The sequence below is a fragment of the Lepisma saccharinum genome, chromosome 7, assembly GCF_977018435.1.
Source record: "Lepisma saccharinum chromosome 7, izLepSacc3.1, whole genome shotgun sequence".
Classification (NCBI taxonomy): domain Eukaryota; kingdom Metazoa; phylum Arthropoda; class Insecta; order Zygentoma; family Lepismatidae; genus Lepisma; species Lepisma saccharinum.
The window spans coordinates 20,893,767-20,915,163 of NC_139235.1; positions in this window are offsets into that span (position 1 = coordinate 20,893,767).

A 21,397-nucleotide genomic window follows, 5' to 3' on the forward strand; every position below is an offset into this window, starting at 1 on the left:
TTCCGGGAAAAAAGGTTCCTGGACCGAATTGAATTTCTTCCGGGAAAAAAGGTTCCTGGACCGAATTGAATTTCTTCCGGGAAAAAAGGTTCCTGGACCGAATTGAATTTCTTCCGGGAAAAAAGGTTCCTGGACCGAATTGAATTTCTTCCGGGAAAAAAGGTTCCTGGACCGAATTGAATTTCTTCCGGGAAAAAGGTTCCTGGACCGAATTGAATTTCTTCCGGGAAAAAAGTTTCCTGGACCGAATTGAATTTCTTCCGGGAAAAAAGGTTCCTGGACCGAATTGAATTTCTTCCGGGAAAAAAGGTTCCTGGACCGAATTGAATTTCTTCCGGGAAAAAAGGTTCCTGGACCGAATTGAATTTCTTCCGGGAAAAAAGGTTCCTGGACCGAATTGAATTTCTTCCGGGAAAAAGGTTCCTGGACCGAATTGAATTTCTTCCGGGAAAAAGGTTCCTGGACCGAATTGAATTTCTTCCGGGAAAAAAGGTTCCTGGACCGAATTGAATTTCTTCCGGGAAAAAAGGTTCCTGGACCGAATTGAATTTCTTCCGGGAAAAAAGGTTCCTGGACCGAATTGAATTTCTTCCGGGAAAAAAGGTTCCTGGACCGAATTGAATTTCTTCCGGGAAAAAAGGTTCCTGGACCGAATTGAATTTCTTCCGGGAAAAAAGGTTCCTGGACCGAATTGAATTTCTTCCGGGAAAAAAGGTTCCTGGACCGAATTGAATTTCTTCCGGGAAAAAAGGTTCCTGGACCGAATTGAATTTCTTCCGGGAAAAAAGGTTCCTGGACCGAATTGAATTTCTTCCGGGAAAAAAGGTTCCTGGACCGAATTGAATTTCTTCCGGGAAAAAAGGTTCCTGGACCGAATTGAATTTCTTCCGGGAAAAAAGGTTCCTGGACCGAATTGAATTTCTTCCGGGAAAAAAGGTTCCTGGACCGAATTGAATTTCTTCCGGGAAAAAGGTTCCTGGACCGAATTGAATTTCTTCCGGGAAAAAAGGTTCCTGGACCGAATTGAATTTCTTCCGGGAAAAATGGTTCCTGGACCGAATTGAATTTCTTCCGGGAAAAAAGGTTCCTGGACCGAATTGAATTTCTTCCGGGAAAAAAGGTTCCTGGACCGAATTGAATTTCTTCCGGGAAAAAAGGTTCCTGGACCGAATTGAATTTCTTCCGGGAAAAAAGGTTCCTGGACCGAATTGAATTTCTTCCGGGAAAAAAGGTTCCTGGACCGAATTGAATTTCTTCCGGGAAAAATGGTTCCTGGACCGAATTGAATTTCTTCCGGGAAAAAAGGTTCCTGGACCGAATTGAATTTCTTCCGGGGAAAAAAGGTTCCTGGACCGAATTGAATTTCTTCCGGGAAAAAAGGTTCCTGGACCGAATTGAATTTCTTCCGGGAAAAAAGGTTCCTGGACCGAATTGAATTTCTTCCGGGAAAAAAGGTTCCTGGACCGAATTGAATTTCTTCCGGGAAAAAAGGTTCCTGGACCGAATTGAATTTCTTCCGGAAAAAAGGTTCCTGGACCGAATTGAATTTCTTCCGGGAAAAAAGGTTCCTGGACCGAATTGAATTTCTTCCGGGAAAAAAGGTTCCTGGACCGAATTGAATTTCTTCCGGGAAAAAAGGTTCCTGGACCGAATTGAATTTCTTCCGGGAAAAAAGGTTCCTGGACCGAATTGAATTTCTTCCGGGAAAAAAGGTTCCTGGACCGAATTGAATTTCTTCCGGGAAAAAAGGTTCCTGGACCGAATTGAATTTCTTCCGGGAAAAAAGGTTCCTGGACCGAATTGAATTTCTTCCGGGAAAAAAGGTTCCTGGACCGAATTGAATTTCTTCCGGGAAAAAAGGTTCCTGGACCGAATTGAATTTCTTCCGGGAAAAAAGGTTCCTGGACCGAATTGAATTTCTTCCTGAAAAAAAGATTCCTGGACCGAATTGAATTTCTTCCGGAAAAAAAGATTCCTGGACCGAATTGAATTTCTTCCGGAAAAAAGGTTCCTGGACCGAATTGAATTTCTTCCGGAAAAAAAGATTCCTGGACCGAATTAAAATTCATTCTGGAAAAAGGTTCCTGGACCGAATTGAAATGCTTTAAATACGAAAAGGTTATACACTGTCTAGAACTCATTTGCGTTTGCTGATTTTCTCTCCCAGTCCGGAATTGAAATTATTTACAATTCCTGTACCAGGGTTGACCGATTAAAAGTTGCCTCTAAAAATGTCCGCAAGTAAGTTTTACATTGGAATGTCACGGTGCTGTTGTAGAAAGCGTAGCACAGGGAATAAATAATAACGTTGTTGTTCTCTCGTGAGCCAGATTCAAAACCTCCCTTGTCGAAAGTTACTGTACATAACGCAATGGACTATATTAGCGTGGCTTCACATTGAGCTCAAACAAACCCGTTACGTGTTGCTCCGGCATCCGATCCAGGAACTGCAGCCAATAGGAGCCGCCCAGAAGATATCACAACAGGGACAGGTAGTGTTGCCAGAAGTGTTGCTACGACCAAGTGAAGGAACACGCGTGAGAGAATGGGGCTAAATGGAGAGGGGTAACGTAACTGCAGCGTTTGCGTCTCGCCCATTTCTACCTTGTACCTTAAATTCTCGAGGCAGCCAACACCTGGATTATTCTTTCATGCTCACAAGTGGATAATTGTTTATCGTCAGGTCCGTAATCGATCCAAGTTGCGTATTGTTTCATTTCAATACGGAACTTGGACCCTATTTAAACTTGTAAGGTACGCTTTTAGTTTAAATGTGTTAACGGATCCACCTCTACGATAATTAGTTTCGCTTATTATTTGACCCTGCGTGGTCGCTGTATTCTGTAAACGCTAACGGATCCACCTCTGTGTTTATTAGTTTCGCTTATTATTAGACCCTGCGTGGTTACTGTATTCAGTAAATGTTATTAATTATTGTCATTTACACTGTTCAACTCGTTGTTTAGAATTGCAGAGTCCTGCGAGGCTCATTATAAATTGTATTGTCTGAATGCACACAGTTTTACTTTATATTAACGCGTGCATCTAGTGATTTTCCCACTAGTGTTTTCTTAATGTCACTTCTTGGATGTTTCTCAGTACGAAGGTTGCTATATGTAAAAAAATGAGTTAGCAACTCGTACTTGTAGTTAAAATTTTCACCACCAATACGCCGCCCCCGCGAGTATAAAGCCAGCGCAGCCAGGCCCGGAGCTCAGTTGGCTCCCTGATGTCAACAGGCAAACATCCAGGGTTAACTGGCCTCCCAGCCTGAGAACGGAGGAAGAAGAAAGAAGAAGAAGAGCCTAGCAGCAACCTACCTACCTGGTCCGCTTGCTCAGGCTGATAGGTGCCCAGGTTCTACCTGCCCGGCTTGTCTGGGAGCACCCGGACCTTCCTTTCTAACCTGCCGTCCCTGCATAGGAGACACCGGTTGGCTTGCCAATTCCCAGCTAACGCCGGAGGTGTCGCGGCATCCTTTAATCCTTTTACCCTGCGCCCGTTATTCGGGAGTACCGATTGGTTTCGGCCAATTCCCGGCTGTGGTTGGGGTACTACGCACAACCTACTCTCTTTTACAGGGGAACCCGTGACGTCAGCGACGGCCAAGGCCCTAAATAAAATTAGGTCCCCCATACTCCCCCTGGCGCCTCACAGCGAGGAATAAATTGGATGTTCCCTGCCCCCCTTTATCTCTTCGAGACCAAAGGTGGTACAGGTAAAAGAACGCGCGTGGTAAGGATTTCAGGTAAAGACACGTATGTAAGTGTGCTAACGGACACCCTTGTGTTGAGATTATAATAAACATATATAAATATATATATTAATCTGGTATAATCTTTCCTTACACCCAGCAAGCCCTGAGATAATTCTGAGTCCATGTTCTACGGCTGACAAAAAGTTAGCGCATATGGGTAGACTTTTGCCGTCCACCTAATTGCAAGGTTTAGTGTGTAAAACGCAGCACGTGTGGAGAACGTTGCAAACTGATCCGGGAAAAAAGGTTCCTGGACCGAATTGAAATACGTTACAGATGAAAAGGTTCTTTACGGTCCAGAACCCATTTACGCTTGCTGATTTTCTCTCCTGGACCGGAATTGGATTCATTTAAAATTCCTGGACCTTTAACAACCATGATTTTAAGTGATCCTCTGAAGACCAGTCGCGACACGAATTTCAACATGCTCCGTAGCATAGTTCTCGGAAAATATCCTAATATACGAACACCTCCATCACGAGTTCCTGGACGAAAAAATATCCCTTCCCCGCATTTGTTATTCATTTGTTGAGCGAGAATGACGTAATAATTTATCCCGTGCGTGACTCCCAGTGATACACGCAACCCGCAATACTCGCTCTCGAGTCTGGCTGCATACCATTGCAGGAAACGTATTATCTCCGGCTGCCCGTTTCCTGCTGCCTTCGCCAGGGGGGATGGGGAGAGGGGGGGGACGGATATATCAAGGGAGGCCAATAACTCTTGCCTTTTTGCCTTCTCCGACTGTGAGGAATGTCCGGTGCACAAGTCTATTTCTTTGCCTCCGCCGAGCGAATATCTCTTATTAGTTCCTTCTGTTGGCTACACGCAATTGCGGGTTCTCTTGGGGATCGTTGCGGAATTTCGTTGATGGGTGACGGATAGGGAATGGAGGAGACGCAAAGAGCGAGATAGAGAGGAAGTCGAGGATGATATTGAAGGGACGGTGCATTGACTACCGCTAAGAAACGAGACAGGCGTGAGTAAAATCGAGACGCGACCGAGACTTGATGTCCGAGAGACTCCTCTCGTTCAAGGCTTCAAGAGATTAGAACGGATATGTCAACATTACGGAAAACTGAAGACAAACTCTCAAAATATATGTTTTGAATTGTTCGAGAGAGGAAGTGATAGGTGAGTAGTTACAGGGAGGAGACGAAAGAGTGTGTAATAAGTATGGCTCGGAAGTTGAGGAAAAATCCTTTTTTTCCCCCTCGTGCCCGAAGACGAGGCCCAACATAATATATGTTCATTTTGGGTCATTGTAGGCCAGAAAAAGGTGGGTCTTATTTGTCCTTTTTTGCCTTTCTCGGCGTTTTTTGGCTTATTGGTCCTTTTTTAGCCTTTTTTAAGGTCGTAACGGCTTTTTTTTGCAACTTCACCTTCTTTCGACTACGTTTTTACTGCCCATTCTCAATTCGAATCATCATCAGTTCATCACCTCTTAAACATCCTTTCTGTAGTATATATATATTTGAACCATCCCTGAAACGAGAGTAAAACATTTTTGGACGACTGAAGCAGGTACGGCACAAGGTCCTTTAACCGTAACTTGTCTGGAAGGTCGCAGTTTTTCGCACTGTGTTTTCCATACCACCAGAATTTTGTATTTTTTTATTCATTAAATATGTAATTAAAACTGATGTTATTAATTAATTTGGATCACATTTATACGTCCTTTTTTCCGTTTTTCGGTCCTTTTTTTTATATTTTTAGGTCTTTCGCTCTTCTTGTTTTCTCCCTTTATTTAACTTCCATCCTCGTCTTGACCTTGTTACGTTCCCCGGTTTATTCTCAATGGATCTACTTACTTCTATTCCTCGACGGCGAGCCTGAGACTTATCAGCCTACTATGAAGATCTCAGGTTGTGGGAAAACAGATACGGGTATGTTTACGTAAACCTTACTAACTCTCGCACACAAAAAATATATTTAGATGTCAATTAATGTTAATATATTGCACTTGCACTCGCAATTAAACTCCTTATTACAAACAAAATTGTATTAAGATCATAATTGTTCTTGACTACACAAATTAACACATTCACATTTCCAAAATCACTTCCATCATCCGGCAATCTTCATAATAACTCTCAAGGTAACTAAATAACTCTCACCTAACAACCAACAATCAAATGTTTTAAGGCTAGTCCATAACCATATCAGACTACCCAATTGAACAAAACAAATTACGTCATCATATACAATTAACATATTAAACACTTAAAATTATACAATAAGTGGGTGCGTATCAACCTTCCTACAGGTCTCTTACCATCATGTTTCCCAACAAGAATCCTGTAAACTCTTCTTACCTCATGTTTATTTCTATCCTTTTGGCCAGATGTCAGATGATCATAAATATTTTAAAAAATTCCAATTTTGTGGTCTTAAAAACATTTTACCAAACACGATTTCAGGAGCTGTATTCCCCCCCCCCTCCTCTGGTGACACTTTAGATTCATATAAGGTCAACACAGACAGACCGAATAATCTTCATAGCTGCAGACTTTACTCACATAAATCCCAAGGATTCATCGAGGTGCTGCTGTGCATTTTCCAGGAGGAACGTATTTCAAAGTGACATGGCAATTCCGCCCAGCCCGGTTGCACACGTGCGTGCTAGATGTGTACAGTGTTCGGACGTGAGCAGATGATTCCATACCCTCCTTTCGGGAGGAGCCAGCTACCTGCACCGGGAAGGCAATATCGCTTTCAAAGTTGGGTCATTAGTCCCACCTGAATCCACGGGAGAAGACAGATATTAGCATCCGCTCTCTGCTGGCCACGGCGGGTAACATTGCGCAGGAATTGCCCTTATAAAGACTCGCGTCTGTGGAAATTGCATTGCCCTAGCTTGTTACTAAATCCTCGCATCAGGTATTTGTTGCTTTATTGACACTTTATACGATTTTGATCTCTAATTCTCAATTTCTTCGTACTACAAGGCTACGCTTTTCGAGGAAACTATAAAAAGTAGATTTGATTAGAATTCTCCCGATTAGCTTCGGGAGAATCCAGATATGGACTGCAGTCACTGCTGTCTTGGTATTTACAGTAGGTGTACGACCCCACAGAACTATTACAAACAGCGGATGTCACGAAGGTTCTCTTAGATGAGAGAAATGTAAGCAGATATACTTATTTAGAATATATCGACGCTGAAATGACAATAGTGAGAGCGAGAGAAGAAGACAGGAAATGAGAGAAATGAACGAAAATGGAGAGGAGACGGGAAATTGAGAGAGAAGACAGGAAAATACAAGGTTGTATCAAAAAGTAAGATGAATTTGTCTGTAAAACCCAGAGTTTTTTGTGTAGCTAATTAAATTTTTTGTATGTGTCAGATATTAAGGTGATGAAAGTTTGACGGCAATTACAGTCTTCTACGTCAACCCGTCTGGTACCTAGAGCAATTCAAAGATGGCGCAAAGACTTAAACATTACTCCAAGGAAGAGGTGCGCGGTGTTATTCGTTTTTTATGGGTAAAGGGACAGAAACCATCTGAAATTCATCGAGAATTGTTGGAGGTCTATGGAGAGAGAGTTATGTCGCAGAAACAAGTGTATGTGTGGTGTAACTCATTTGCAAGTGGTAGGAGTAGTGCGACAGATGATGACAGAAGTGGCAGCAGACCAGCGACGTCCATCACCGACAGTAATGTGTGAGACGTGGATGCTATGATTCGCGAAGACAGAAGAGTCAGGTTGCATGATGCATTAAACATCTCATATGGTTCATTGAGGAGTATCGTCCATGACCAACTTGGCTCCAGGAAGGTGTGTGTGCGCTGGGTGCCCAAAAATCTGAGTGAGGACCAAAAACACCACCGAATGGGCATTTCCCTGACCCACCTCACACGATATGCCCACGAAGGCAGTGGTCCCTATGTCGAATTTTAGTGTGATACCATGTGTCAAACATACTACAGTTTCATATTTTTTTCTATGCACGTTTTTCAATAAATCGAAAATTCACCTTACTTTTTGATACACCTAGTAGAAAATGGGGACGGTAAAGTGGAAAGTGTAAGAAGAAAGAGGGAAGGAAACGTAAAAATAGATAAATGTAGAGAGAGGGAAGACATAGACAGTGAAAGGGAAAATAGAAAAATGGAGAGAGTGAGAGAAGGAAACTAAGATATAGAAATTCAGAGAGGGAGGGAGATACAGGTAGAGGAAGAGGACTGGAGAAGAGAGAGAAATGTGGACAGAAGGACAGGTGAAATGGTAGGGAGAGGAATGGAAAATAGAGGAATGCAGATAGAAGGAAACGGTAAATAGAAATTGAGTGAGACATAGAGATTGAGTAAGAGGAGAGAAGGACAGGAGAAAGAAAGAGAGAGAGAAGGGTAGAAGAATGCATGGAGAGGAGGAAAGATGAGGAAATAGACGAGGAGGAAGATAAGGACTGAAGAAGGGATAGAGAGGAAGAGGGAGAGAATGACAAATGAAGAGATAGAGAGAGGAATATAAGTTAAGAAGAAAGAATGGAGAGAGAAATAGAAAGAGGAGGACAGATGAGGAGATAGATAGAGGGGGAGGAAGAAGGACAGGACAGAGAGAGGAAGATGGAACGAAGGACAGAAGAAAGGATAAAAAGAGCGAGCGATAGATCGAGTGAGTTAAAGTACAGAGAATTAAAAATAGTCTGACAAAATGGAGACGGAAAACTGCGGAGATTGAGGAATGAATGAAGTGAAAAGGTAGGGGTAGAATGGGAGGGCGAAGAAGAGAGACAGAGAGACTCTCGGTAAGACAGCCTTCCTCCCTTTTGAGCGCACCAAAGCCCTCTGGAAAACGCTGTTAGCCGGAATTTCCACCGAACGACCAAACTCCGTGCAAACTCCGGGCTGATCTCGGACAAGCCCTCGTCTTCGCGACCAGAAGGCTCTTTCCCCAAAAGTCCCTAGTTTACCAGAGTTTAGAGCAGGAATTTCGGGAGATAATAGAAGGAGCGGGGAAAGTTTCCGGACGAGGTGAGCTGGACTTCCAGCAGGAAGGCCCCCTGGTGTCCAGAAACTAAACTTAATTACGGGCTAGCTGTCCCGTCCACGAAAACTCTGGATCATAGAAGCACAACATCCCCCTCCCTCCCTCTTCCCATCCTGCAGGACGTCAAGCAAGCTGTTCTTGTCGGATATGGCGTGTCCCATTAGGCCTTTGGGAACCGTAAGCCTTCCGCCAAAGTGTGTGTTTTGTTGTTATGCGACTTCTTCTTCGCTGTGAAGTGCGCCGGAGGACATGTTACTTCAGATTGGCAACTGAGGAAACGACGGTGGTGGAATGGAGGAGGTTTATCCCTTGCCCAGGAGCTCAGAAGCCGTAAAGTTAGCCAAAGAGAACTCTATTCTGTACATGTTTAACTGCTTCCAAAATGGCCGCGAGAAGTCTCTTCTTCAAGAATCAAGCGTAGATCCGAGAATGACGAAAAGATGCAATAACTTCCTATTTCGTAACCGCTGAATCCTCTTTGATACTAAAATTACTCATTTATAAATTCGTGCATGATCGTGCTGCCATCTAGTAGCAACTTTGTGAATCTGATTTTATTTTTTTTTTAGAAAAATACCTTTGTGATCACCTTTTTAAATGGCCGCGCCAAGTTGATTCTTCAAATCAAGTGTAGCTTTAAAAATAACTAAGATACGAGGGCTGCTGGAAATGTGACATGTGAAATTCTGGGAACGGTTTTGTTTTTCGAAGTATTCACCCTTAAGATCGATACACTTTTGCATACGCTCAAACAAATTCTGAAAGCATTGTTTCCACTCTGAAGCTGATACCTCAGAAATCGCTGTTCGGAATGCGTCAACAGCTTCAGGCGACACAAATCGCTCACCACGCATCTAATTTTTCATGTGTGGGAACAAAAAGAAGTCATTTGGTGATTAATCAGGTGAGTACAGACAATGAGTCATTAATTCGACATTTTTACTGGACAAAAATCAACAGTGTGGCGTGCTGAATGGGAACTGGTGTTGTCGTGGTGAAGAATAATGCCACGATTTGGGTTTGTTTTACGCAATTCATGATGATCTTTGGCAAACAAATTCTTGTATGCCACTCAGCATTTACAGTCCTTCGATCTTCTAAAGCTATTGTTGCCATATCCGGTATAACTGAAGAACATTTGCTTGGCAGAACTCCTCGAACGAACAACTTTTGTTGGTTTCGGTTCACTTTGAAACACCTAAACAGTGGATTACTCTTTAGTTTCGGGTTCGTATGAATAGATCCAAGTTTCATCATCTGTAACGATGTAGTACACCGAATTTGACTTGCCTCTGTTGAATTTTTTGAGCATTTCTTTACACCAATTCACACGAGCCTGTTTTTGAGCTTCGGTCAAGTTGTGTGGGATCCAACGGCTTGAAAGTTTCCGTACGTTCAGATGACCATCCAAAATCGTATGTATTGCATACATGTCAATGTTCAAGGATGCCTGAATTTCACGGTATGTCACATGCCGATCTCTCTCAATCATTTCACGCACAGCATCAATATTACTGGCAACAACAGACGTGGATGGACGACCTTCACGAAATTCATCACTGAGAAATGTGCGACCACACTGGAATTCGGAAAACCAATTGTACACAGTCCTATTGGATGGTGCTTCATCCCCAAAAGCTAAATGAAGTCGCTCGATGCATTGTTTCGGTGTTAAACTACATTTGAAATCATAAAAAATCATTGCCCGAAAGTGTTCACGAGAAATTTCCATTTCTCACACGAAACTACTTCTTCAAATTGCTGTGAAAAATAAACGAATAGACTTAAATGAACAATCAAATATAATTTGAACATAAAAAAGGTCTATTCTTCCGATTTTTATAATGGCGACTGTTCCTTTAGCGATTAATGTCGTTTATTGGCTGTTCCTTCAAAGATTAATGTCACGTGTCGGCTGTTCCTTTAGCGATTAATAGCGTTTGACGGTTGTTCCTTTCTAGCGACTAATGCCGTTTGGTGGCTGTTCTTTAGCGATTAATGCCGTTTGGCGGCTGTTCCTTTAGCGATTAATGTCGCTTGGCGACTGTTCCTTTAGCGATTAATGTCGTTTGGTGGCTGTTCCTTCAAAGATTAATGTCGCGTGGCGGCTGTTCCTTTAGCGATTAATAGCGTTTGGCGGTTGTTCCTTTCTAGCGACTAATGCCGTTTGGTGGCTGTTCCTTCAGAGATTAATGTCGCGTGGCGGTTGTTCCTTTAGCGATTAATGTAGCTTGGTGGCTGTTTCTCTAGCGATTAATGTCGCGTGGCAGCTATTCAATTAGCGATTAATAGCGTTTGTTCCTTTCTAGCGACTAATGCCGTTTGGCGTCTGTTCTTTAGCGATTAATGCTGTTTGGCAGCTGTTCCTTAAGCGCTTAATTTCCGTTTGGCAATCATTCCTTTAGCGATTAATTGCGATTGGTGTCAATTTGATTGCGTTCCTTCCGACGCAGAGTTATTATTTTATCGATGATCCCGTTCCAACCAGCCCCCATCTCAGAGTCTCCTAATATGCATTTCTTCATCATCCTCATCGTCGCAGTTAAATTAGGAGGTAGAAAAGCGAGGTCAAATTAAGGAAATGAAAAGCTTAATCCGTTCCACCGTCGCCCTTACCGCCGCCTTAAATTTGTCCCACCAGCCTCGCAAATTGGACATGTCCCCTGTCGAATCCTTCTCGACTGTTCCCAAGTTTTCTCACCCGTGGCGACACTCTCGTTAATATGGCAAGACGCGCGGCGGGGACGCGGCCAGCGACGGCAAACATCAAACTTCCGCTTCAGTGGTCAGATCGAAGCACGGAGTTGGCGTTCATGTTCTTTTTTTTTTACCCCCTTCTGACACCCGAGGACCAGCAGGCGACCAAAATAATTGAAGATCGAGAAGCGTTTTAGTTGTGGGGCGTTTGGATTTTGGTTGCAAAGGTTGTGTTTATATGCCAGAAACTTTGGCCTTTCTCTCGTGGGAAATATGGTATTCACCAATCTCTCTCAAGAGGATGGAGAGTTCGGGGCACATGAGTTTTCGCGGAAGTATTTTGTCCTACGGCGGAAGAGATTTTCTAGGGCTGGAATTCTAGAGGTTAAACACTTTATTTTTGTTTCAGTGTTGTTTTAGTGTATGGAGGGTGTGATCTAGTGCAACCAATGTTCGAACTGAACATGGAACGTCCAGGCAGGATTGTTATTGGTCCAGGAACCTAAAAATTCTAATGGGTTCTATTTCGCTCCGTTGCAGGACCGGAACCTCTTTTCTGGCACAATTTAAATTCGGTCCAAGTTGCGTGTTGTTTCATTGGAAAAAAAGGTTCCTGGACCGTATTTAAAATGATCCGGAAAAAAGGTTCGTGGACCGAATTGAAATACCTTACAGATAAAAAGGATATTTACGGTCCAGAACCCATTTACAGTTTTTTATTTTCTATCGTGGACCGGAATTAAATTTATTTAAAATTCCTGGACCTTTAACAACCCTGTATTTTGAGAGGTGACCCTTTGGACTGTTTCTGAGTCCATTTTATGCTCATGTAGTCTAATCGGTTAATGGACATACATTTTAAGGCGGAATCGGAATCACTGTGCAATGTGTCTGCAACCGGAATAGAACCCTGGAACTTTTGATTACAGGACGACAGGATTGCCAATGCAGAAATAAATGAATAAGCAACGAGACGAAACGACACCAAACGAGACTTGGAGATCTCTCGTTCTCATCTCGGTCTCGAACACCGACCCACGGTCTAGCCTAAAGTCTTGAAATATATTGTAGAAAGAGGTGTATACCACTCCACCACGGATGTCGGTGGAGTTCTCTGTAAACAATTAGGCAGATACTCGCTTGGTATAAAACACTCAAACGCTGACCAAGGGGAAATTTATTGTATAAAACAAATACGCTATAAACGTAACAGGGTCTTCTTCAGACAAAGATTTACAATAAATTCTTGGTATGTCTGAAGAGGTGTCATAGTAAAGGAAATCTGGTTCAGGTAAACTTTCAAATATCATTGTAGAGAGTCTCGTACATTAAGTATCGATCTCGTCTCCATTTCCGAGAGTTTTGTCTCGTTTCGACACGAATCGACGTGTCTGGGTGTATATTTCATATCGATTTTTGATAGTTGTCTCGTTTAGATACATATCGAAGTATCTGGTATCGATTTCGTCTCGATGTTTGAGAGTTCTGTCTCGTTTCGATATATATCGAAGTGCCTGGTCTTGTCTCGATTTTTGATAGTTCTGTCTCGTTTCGATATATATCGAAGTGTCTTATCTCGTCTCGATTTTTGATGGTTCTGTCTCGTTTCGATATATATCGAAGTGTCTTATCTCGTCTCGATTTTTGATGGTTCTGTCTCGTTTCGATATATATCGAAGTGTTTGGTCTCGTCTCGATTTTTGATGGTTCTGTCTTGTTTCGATATATATCGAAGTGTTTGATCTCGTCTCAATTTTTGAGAGTTCTGTCTCGGTTCTCGGTCTCGTCTTGACGAATGACAAGTATCGAAATAGTCTAGTCTAGGTCTCGGCATCATCTCTACTTGATATTGTTTAATATAATAATAAGTAACCATGTAATAAAAAGATGATTATAAATCGCGCAGAGTTATATCTGTGAAGTGACCAGGTACGATATTATATTTTACGTAGTAATGCACGTTAGATAATGTGGGAAAACTGAACGTATATATTTGTTTAATTTGAAGGATTCCGCTGATGATAAAGTCTTGCATTACATTTGTTACAGTTGGTTATTCTGCATTTAATTGTTGACATTATTTAAATAATATACATACATACATACATACATCACAGTGGTGGGGAAACGTGTGCTGAAGTGATAACGAATTCTCAGATACTATAATGTTAAAATTTTATCTTCATATGCTTAATAGTTTATGTGAAAGAGGAACATGGAGATACGACAATTAGGCTAACATTTTCCAGATTCGAAATTGAAACTTCCTTTAATGTAGCCCCAAATGAATTAGCCTTCGTACGCCTACATTCACACACATTGACTCTACACTGAACCCCTTGATTACAAAGCTATATCTACTACCATTGTCGAAATTAGAGTAAGGTCAGTGTTCTTGTTAGGATAAGCGTAAGCTTTCCATACGCCAACTTATCTTGTATGTACCGACAAGGTGTAAGAGTGTATTCCCACGTGCACAGTACAGTCTAGGTCAATTACCACTTAACTGAAAGTTACACGGTGGTTCTTTCCTGTATCCCATTAGTTAGGACGTGGTAGAATTAAGCTTTGTGACTTCGCCGCTAACTGCTCGAACGGCGCCATGTGTCAAACTCTGTTTCCCATGTAAGCGACACATTCGGATGTGGGCGGTCCTTCTAACAGGACGCGGCGAATAGTTGAAGGGAAATTATCATCGTTAGCTTCGTCGAGAAAGATTGAATGTGGGATTTAAGCCGAAATGATATCCAATTAAGACACGCTAATTGTGGTTTTCTTACTCTGATAATTGTTGTAAAAATGGCGTGTTAACAGAAGAAACAGTGTGTCGAACTAAATGAGCCTGTAACTCTTTGAGAACCTTAGATCCGCTGTGTCTTTCTCGTAGACTCGTTTCGGCTCTTCCCATGCCCAACTTAAACGTGGGTCAAATATCCCACCCAATAAAATATGTGGGATGTTTATGGGATCAATTGCTTAATAAGAACGTTGGTGTAAATAGTGTAAGTCCTGCTTTAGACGGAAGCATTTTTTTTAACATTTTTATATGGAAGCATTTCATGTAACATTTCAGTTATCATTTGCGTTGTGAAGCGTGCAGAGAACGTTACAGCACGAAAGGCACACGAGTTGCGCCATCTATGTTTCGTTCTCTGTGTTTGCAATTGAACCAACAATTCTTCCATACGTGCACTAGAATGTGCTATAAAGTATGTATTTAAGCAGCTCCATTAATTTGTACTTAACATTTTTTTATAGGAAACGTTATTCCTCTCGGTTGAATACTTATTGCCGTTTAAAAATGCGGTACTACTTTACTATAGGGGTGACACCTATAAATAATTTATTTCGCACTTTTTACATTTCTAACGTAGCTACTATTCTGCATTGCGGAACATTTCTTTAGGTGAAATAATGAATTTCTAACGAAAATAATGTCTATTTCTTACATTTACGAGTACTTACTGTTACTCGTTATTTCGATTCTGTAACACACATTATGGCGATAGCGTACTGGTTCATCGCGCGTTGTGAGAGTGTTTTGTCGATTTATCCAGTGTTACAACCTTGTTCACCGGAAAATACCTACTTTCGTGCCCGGATTTGAAATTATGCTAATACCTAGAAAAAAAAATTGACGTTAGCCTCACAATCCATTGACGCTAGCCTCACAAACCATTCACGTTAGCCCCAAAAACCACTTTCCGTAAGGTTAGGTTAGGTTAGGCAAGCATAGTTTAAAAAAAAATTTAAAAAATACTCGACATGTCATGTTATAGTGAAAACACGGCAAGTTTGAAACACTGACTACGGGGTTTACGTCATCTAACACACGGAACATTGTGCTCTCGTGCAGAAAGCAAATGGCGGCAGCAGAAACCGTCTCGGACAGAGATTTTCGCAGAAAACAACATGTATTAGCATTAAAATGGATCAAAACTACATTCACGAACTTCCACAACGCTACAGAAAGTGATTTCCGTAAGTACTTTCTCCTGTAAAAAGTAAGAAATCCGTCACCCCTATAGTAAAGTGTTACCAAAAATGCGAAGTGATACATTGCATCTCACTCGGCCGCCATGACCATCTGCACTCGTGACATAGAACTCGCTTCTGATTGGTTATGCTACGCGAAATGCTAAGGTTGATTGATTCATTATTTGATGTGTTGTTTTAAGTCCACTTTATGCACATGAAGACTAATCGGGACTGGACATACAGTTTAAAGTGGGACTCAAACCACTGTGCCATGTGCCTCCACCGGATATCGAACCCGGGACCCTTGATTACAAGGCGACGAATTTACCACTACGCCATCGGGAAGGCCACGAAATGGTAAGGAAATTAGGACCGATCCTATCCGTGAAAATGGAATATGCCATGGCATCGAAATGCTACATTTCTTCACTTTACACGGTAAATTCAATCGCAGCAGAAATGTTTTAAAAAATACCAAAGAAAATGCGTTCGACTGCAGCAAGCCTAAAGATATTTTTTCCCGGTAACATTGAGTAACGATAGAGGGTACAAGAGATTAACTCGGCTTGCAAATTTCTGTACCGTTATCGATGTAGTTCCTGGTACGAACCTTCTGTATGGTTCTCGTTTCTGACTTCAAGTTCAGATCTCGTTTTCACCCCCTTCTTTGATTACAAGTTCCTATCTCGTTCTTTGTCTCTGGTTGTTAATGATTGTCTCCTCCTTGGTTGCAAGTTTCTGACTCAGTTACTATGGTTACAAGTTCCTGTTTTTGGTCTTGTCTATGCCTGCAACTTCCTGTGTCATTCTCGTCTCTTCTTGCAAATAACTGTCTCGTTCTCGTCTCTGCTCACTAATGATTTTCTGATTCTCCATCTTGTCTCTGGTTCAAGTTCCTGTCTCATTCTGAGTCACATATCTGTTTAAACGTTCCTGTCTCACTCTCAGTTCTGCCTCTGTTTCCAAGGTCCCTTCTCAGTCCAATCTTCGTTTACAAGTTCCTGTCTCAATCCAGTCTTTGTTTACAAGTTCCTGTCTCAGTCCAGTCTATGTTTACAAGTTCCTGTCTCAGTCCAGTCTTCGTTTACAAGTTCCTGTCTAAGTCCAATCTTCGTTTACAAGTTCCTGTCTCATTCCAGTCGTCTTTGTTTACAAGTTCCTGTATCAGTCCAGTCTTCGTTTACAAGTTCCTGTCTCAGTCCAGTCTTCGTTTACAAGTTCCTGTCTCAGTCCAGTCTTCGTTTACAAGTTCCTGTCTCAGTCCAGTCTTCGTTTACAAGTTCCTGTCTAAGTCCAATCTTCGTTTACAAGTTCCTGTCTCATTCCAGTCGTCTTTGTTTACAAGTTCCTGTATCAGTCCAGTCTTCGTTTACAAGTTCCTGTCTCAGTCCAGTCTTCGTTTACAAGTTCCTGTATCAGTCCAGTCTTTGTTTACAAGTTCCTGTCTAAGTCCAATCTTCGTTTACAAGTTCCTGACTCATTCCAGTCGTCTTTGTTTACAAGTTCCTGTCTCAGTCCAGTCTTCGTTTACAAGTTCCTGTCTAAGTCCAATCTTCGTTTACAAGTTCCTGTCTCATTCCAGTCGTCTTTGTTTACAAGTTCCTGTATCAGTCCAGTCTTCGTTTACAAGTTCCTGTCTCAGTCCAGTCTTCGTTTACAAGTTCCTGTATCAGTCCAGTCTTTGTTTACAAGTTCCTGTCTAAGTCCAATCTTCGTTTACAAGTTCCTGACTCATTCCAGTCGTCTTTGTTTACAAGTTCCTGTCTCAGTCCAGTCTTCGTTTACAAGTTCCTGTCTAAGTCCAATCTTCGTTTTACAAGTTCCTGTCTCATTCCAGTCGTCTTTGTTTACAAGTTCCTGTATCAGTCCAGTCTTCGTTCACAAGTTCCTGTCTCAGTCCAGTCTTCGTTTACAAGTTCCTGTCTCAGTCCAGTCTTCGTTTACAAGTTCCTGTATCAGTCCAGTCTTTCTTTACAAGTTCCTGTCTAAGTCCAATCTTCGTTTACAAGTTCCTGTCTCATTCCAGTCGTCTTCGTGTACAAGTTCCTGTCTCAGTCCAGTCTTCGTTTACAAGTTTCTGTCTCAGTCCAGTCTTCGTTTCCAAGTTCCTGTCTGAGTCCAGTCTTTGTTTACAAGTTCCTGTCTCAGTCCAGTCTATGTTTACAAGTTCCTGTCTCAGTCCAGTCTTTGTTTACAAGTTCCTGTCTCATTCCAGTCTTTGTTTACAAGTTCCTGTCTGAGTCCAGTCTTTGTTTACAAGTTCCTGTCTCAGTCCAGTCTTCGTTTACAAGTTCCTGTCTCAGTCCAGTCTTCGTTTACAAGTTCCTGTCTCAGTCCAGTCTTTGTTTACAAGTTCCTTTCTAAGTCCAATCTTCGTTTACAAGTTCCTGTCTCATTCCAGTCGTCTTTGTTTACAAGTTCCTGTATCAGTCCAGTCTTCGTTTACAAGTTCCTGTCTGAGTCCAGTCTTCGTTTTCAAGTTCCTGTCTGAGTCCAGTCTTTGTTTACAAGTTCCTGTCTCAGTCCAGTCTATGTTTACAAGTTCCTGTCTCAGTCCAGTCTTTGTTTACAAGTTCCTGTCTCATTCCAGTCTTTGTTTACAAGTTCCTGTCTGAGTTCAGTCTTTGTTTACAAGTTCCTGTCTCAGTCCAGTCTTCGTTTACAAGTTCAAGTCTCAGTCCAGTCTTTGTTTACAAGTTCCTGTCTAAGTCCAATCTTCGTTTACAAGTTCCTGTCTCATTCCAGTCGTCTTTGTTTACAAGTTCCTGTATCAGTCCAGTCTTCGTTTACAAGTTCCTGTCTCAGTCCAGTCTTCGTTTACAAGTTCCTGTCTGAGTCCAGTCTTTGTTTACAAGTTCCTGTCTCAGTCCAGTCAATGTTTACAAGTTCCTGTCTCAGTCCAGTCTTTGTTTACAAGTTCCTGTCTCATTCCAGTCTTCGTTTACAAGTTCCTGTCTGAGTCCAGTCTTTGTGTACAAGTTCCTGTCTCATTCCAGTCGTCTTTGTTTACAAGTTCCTGTCTCAGTTCAGCCGTCTTTGTTTACAAGTTCCTGTCTCAGTACAGTGTTCGTTTACAAGTTCCTGTCTCATTCCAGTCGTCTTTACAAGTTCCTGTCTCAGTACAGTCTTCGTTTACAAGTTCCTGACTCAGTCCAATCTTCGTTTACAAGTTATTGTCTCAGTCCAGTCTTCATTTCCAAGTTCCTGTCTGAGTCCAGTCTTTGTTTACAAGCTCTTTTTTCAGTCCAATCTTCGTTTACAAGTTCCTGTCTCATTCCAGTCGTCTTTACAAGTTCCTGTCTCAGTACAGTCTTCGTGTACAAATTCCTGTCTCATTCCAGTCGTCTTTACAAGTTCCTGTCTCAGTCCAGTCTTCGTTTACAAGTTCCTGTCTGAGTCCAGTCTTTGTTTACAAGTTCCTGTCTCAGTCCAGTCTTCGTTTACAAGTTCCTGTCTCATTCCAGTCGTCTTTACAAGTTCCTGTCTCAGTACAGTCTTCGTTTACAAGTTCCTGTCTCAGTCCAATCTTCGTTTACAAGTTCTTGTCTCAGTCCAGTCTTCGTTTACAAGTTCCTGTCTCAGTCCAGTCTTCGTTTCCAAGTTCCTTTCTCAGTCCAATCTTCGTTTCCAAGTTCTTGTCTCAGTCAAGTCTTCGTTTCCAAGTTCCTGTCTCAGTCCAGTCTTCGTTTACAAGTTCCTGTCTGAGTCCAGTCTTTGTTTACAAGTTTCTGTCTCAGTCCAGTCTTCGTTTACAAGTTCCTGTCTCAGTTCAGCCGTCTTTGTTTACAAGTTCCTGTCTCAGTACAGTCTTCGTTTACAAATTCATGATTTCAAATTTCTGTCTTGTCCTTGGTCTCCACTCTGACTTCAAACGCCATTCTCGTTCTCTGTCTGTGGCAATCACAACGGCTAGAATACATAAGTAGAATTTGTCATATTCCGACACAAGGGCAGTTACTTGCTCAAAGTATCTCAATACAATTGAAAAATTATCCCAGCCTAATTAATTTTGTATTTCCTGAACCAGAAGAGACTGCATGCTCCCTGCATTTTTTTCTGTTTCGTGATTACCAATAAGGAGGACGCAATTTATAATATTAATTACCCAGAACCCTCCACGCCTCTCTCGGAAACCTATTCAGATGAAATCTAACAGCCGCAAGCCCCATTAGAACCTGGAGAATCTCATTATATCGTTCTTTCCAACGACTGGCACACACCCCTCTAATATGTCTAATAATCTCCAACACCCACAGATAACACCTCCCATTTGTATAAAAGAAGAGAAAGAAGAAAAAAGCTCGTGGAAAAAAATGAAGACTGTTAATTACAATGCAAACATCCCTCTCCAACAATGAGCATGATGATTGTTGGGTTTAACAAAGGAGGTTTCGTGGTACGTTGAAGAGGGAGAAAGATTACCCACAAGAGAAGTAATTAAAAATGTCTTTGAAGGTAGAGAGAGTCAATTCATCATTGAGCGAGGGGTTCTCGACCTGCCGATTCTACAAAGACAACTGGGTTTGAGGCTTCCGTAATGAGCAAGGCGAAGTTGAGTCGATGCTGCTGTTCGTTTGTTTTTCACGTGTGTTTCAGAGTTAAGGTAAAAACTATTGGAACGGAATTCGTGAAAACGTCGATAAAACAGCAAGATGTGGTTATTGTTCAATGCCTAACTTTCATAGGGTTGTTATACGTCCCGGATTTTCCGGGATAGTCCCGGAATGGTAACATTTGTCCCGAAAAATTTCTTCTTCGGGAAGCTCTAATGTTTTGGGCGGGAAAGCAGAAAATATTGAGATTATACAGGATGTCTATCAGTCAAGAAAAATGCAAGAAATTAACAGATTGGTCAAGAAAGTCAAGAAATTATGATTTTGGTCAAGAATTGTTGCTATTCTTTTACAGTATGGTGAATTTTTATTGTTCAGGAGCGTATATTCTAGGCTAGCTAGGCTATCTGCGAAGACTGAAGTCTAGAGTATAAAATTCAGGAGAAAAATCGATCAGAAATTGTAAATATTATTATTCATATCAGTGAGATGATGATGCTGATTCTGGAGTTGGCAACCTGATTTCTTATGAGTTGGTAACCTGATTTACTATGAGTTGGTAACCTGATTTCTTATGGGTTGGCAACTTGATTTCTTATGGGTTGGCAACCTGATTTCTTATGGGTTGGCAACCTGATTTCTTATGAGTTGGCAACCTGATTTCTTAGGAGTTGGTAAATGTTTTTCTATTCATAGCCTAGGACCACGTGACATAGTGAGATAGCTCAGATCTTGGACTCAGTATACGCTACTGTCATTGTGTTACGTGCATTTTTTTTTAAAAAAACTAACTAAACTAAGCAACGACGAAGCAACGCAACAACGCAGAATCACTCCCCCGTGACACACCTGTCACTCTAATTGCCTTTTACAATTTACCGTTTAGGGTTTTAAGTATAAGGTGAATAATTGTTCTTTGTGCCAACCCTTTTATCTTTTCTGAAGGTACAAATATATTTCAATGAACTATTGTTTGGCTGATAACATATACTCTGATCTATAACATTGATTAGTCCGCCGGAATAAGGATGTCTAGGTATGCCATAGCACTGATTTAAGTTATGCAATGATTAGATTTACGCAGATTCGCGGTAGATTGGCGTCATCTCTCTCACACACACGCACATGGTTGGATCTTACCTTCGCTGCATTCCCTCTGACCTGGGTCGGGTGAAAGTGGTCCTACAGTTTTGGAAGGCGTCCACACTCCGGTCTCGTACTTCGCGGTTATCCTGGGTGGCGAAAGTGGATCAGTCGGCAGCTCCATCTGGCATCATCGGATCCTGACTTCACTCGTTTACTTCGTTGGCACGTCCATGACGGTACACGTACAATGTCGACTCCATACGACACGTAGCGCAGTAATAGGTCAGTCCTTCGCTGTCACTTGTACGTAGATACGTGGCTTAGGCGATGA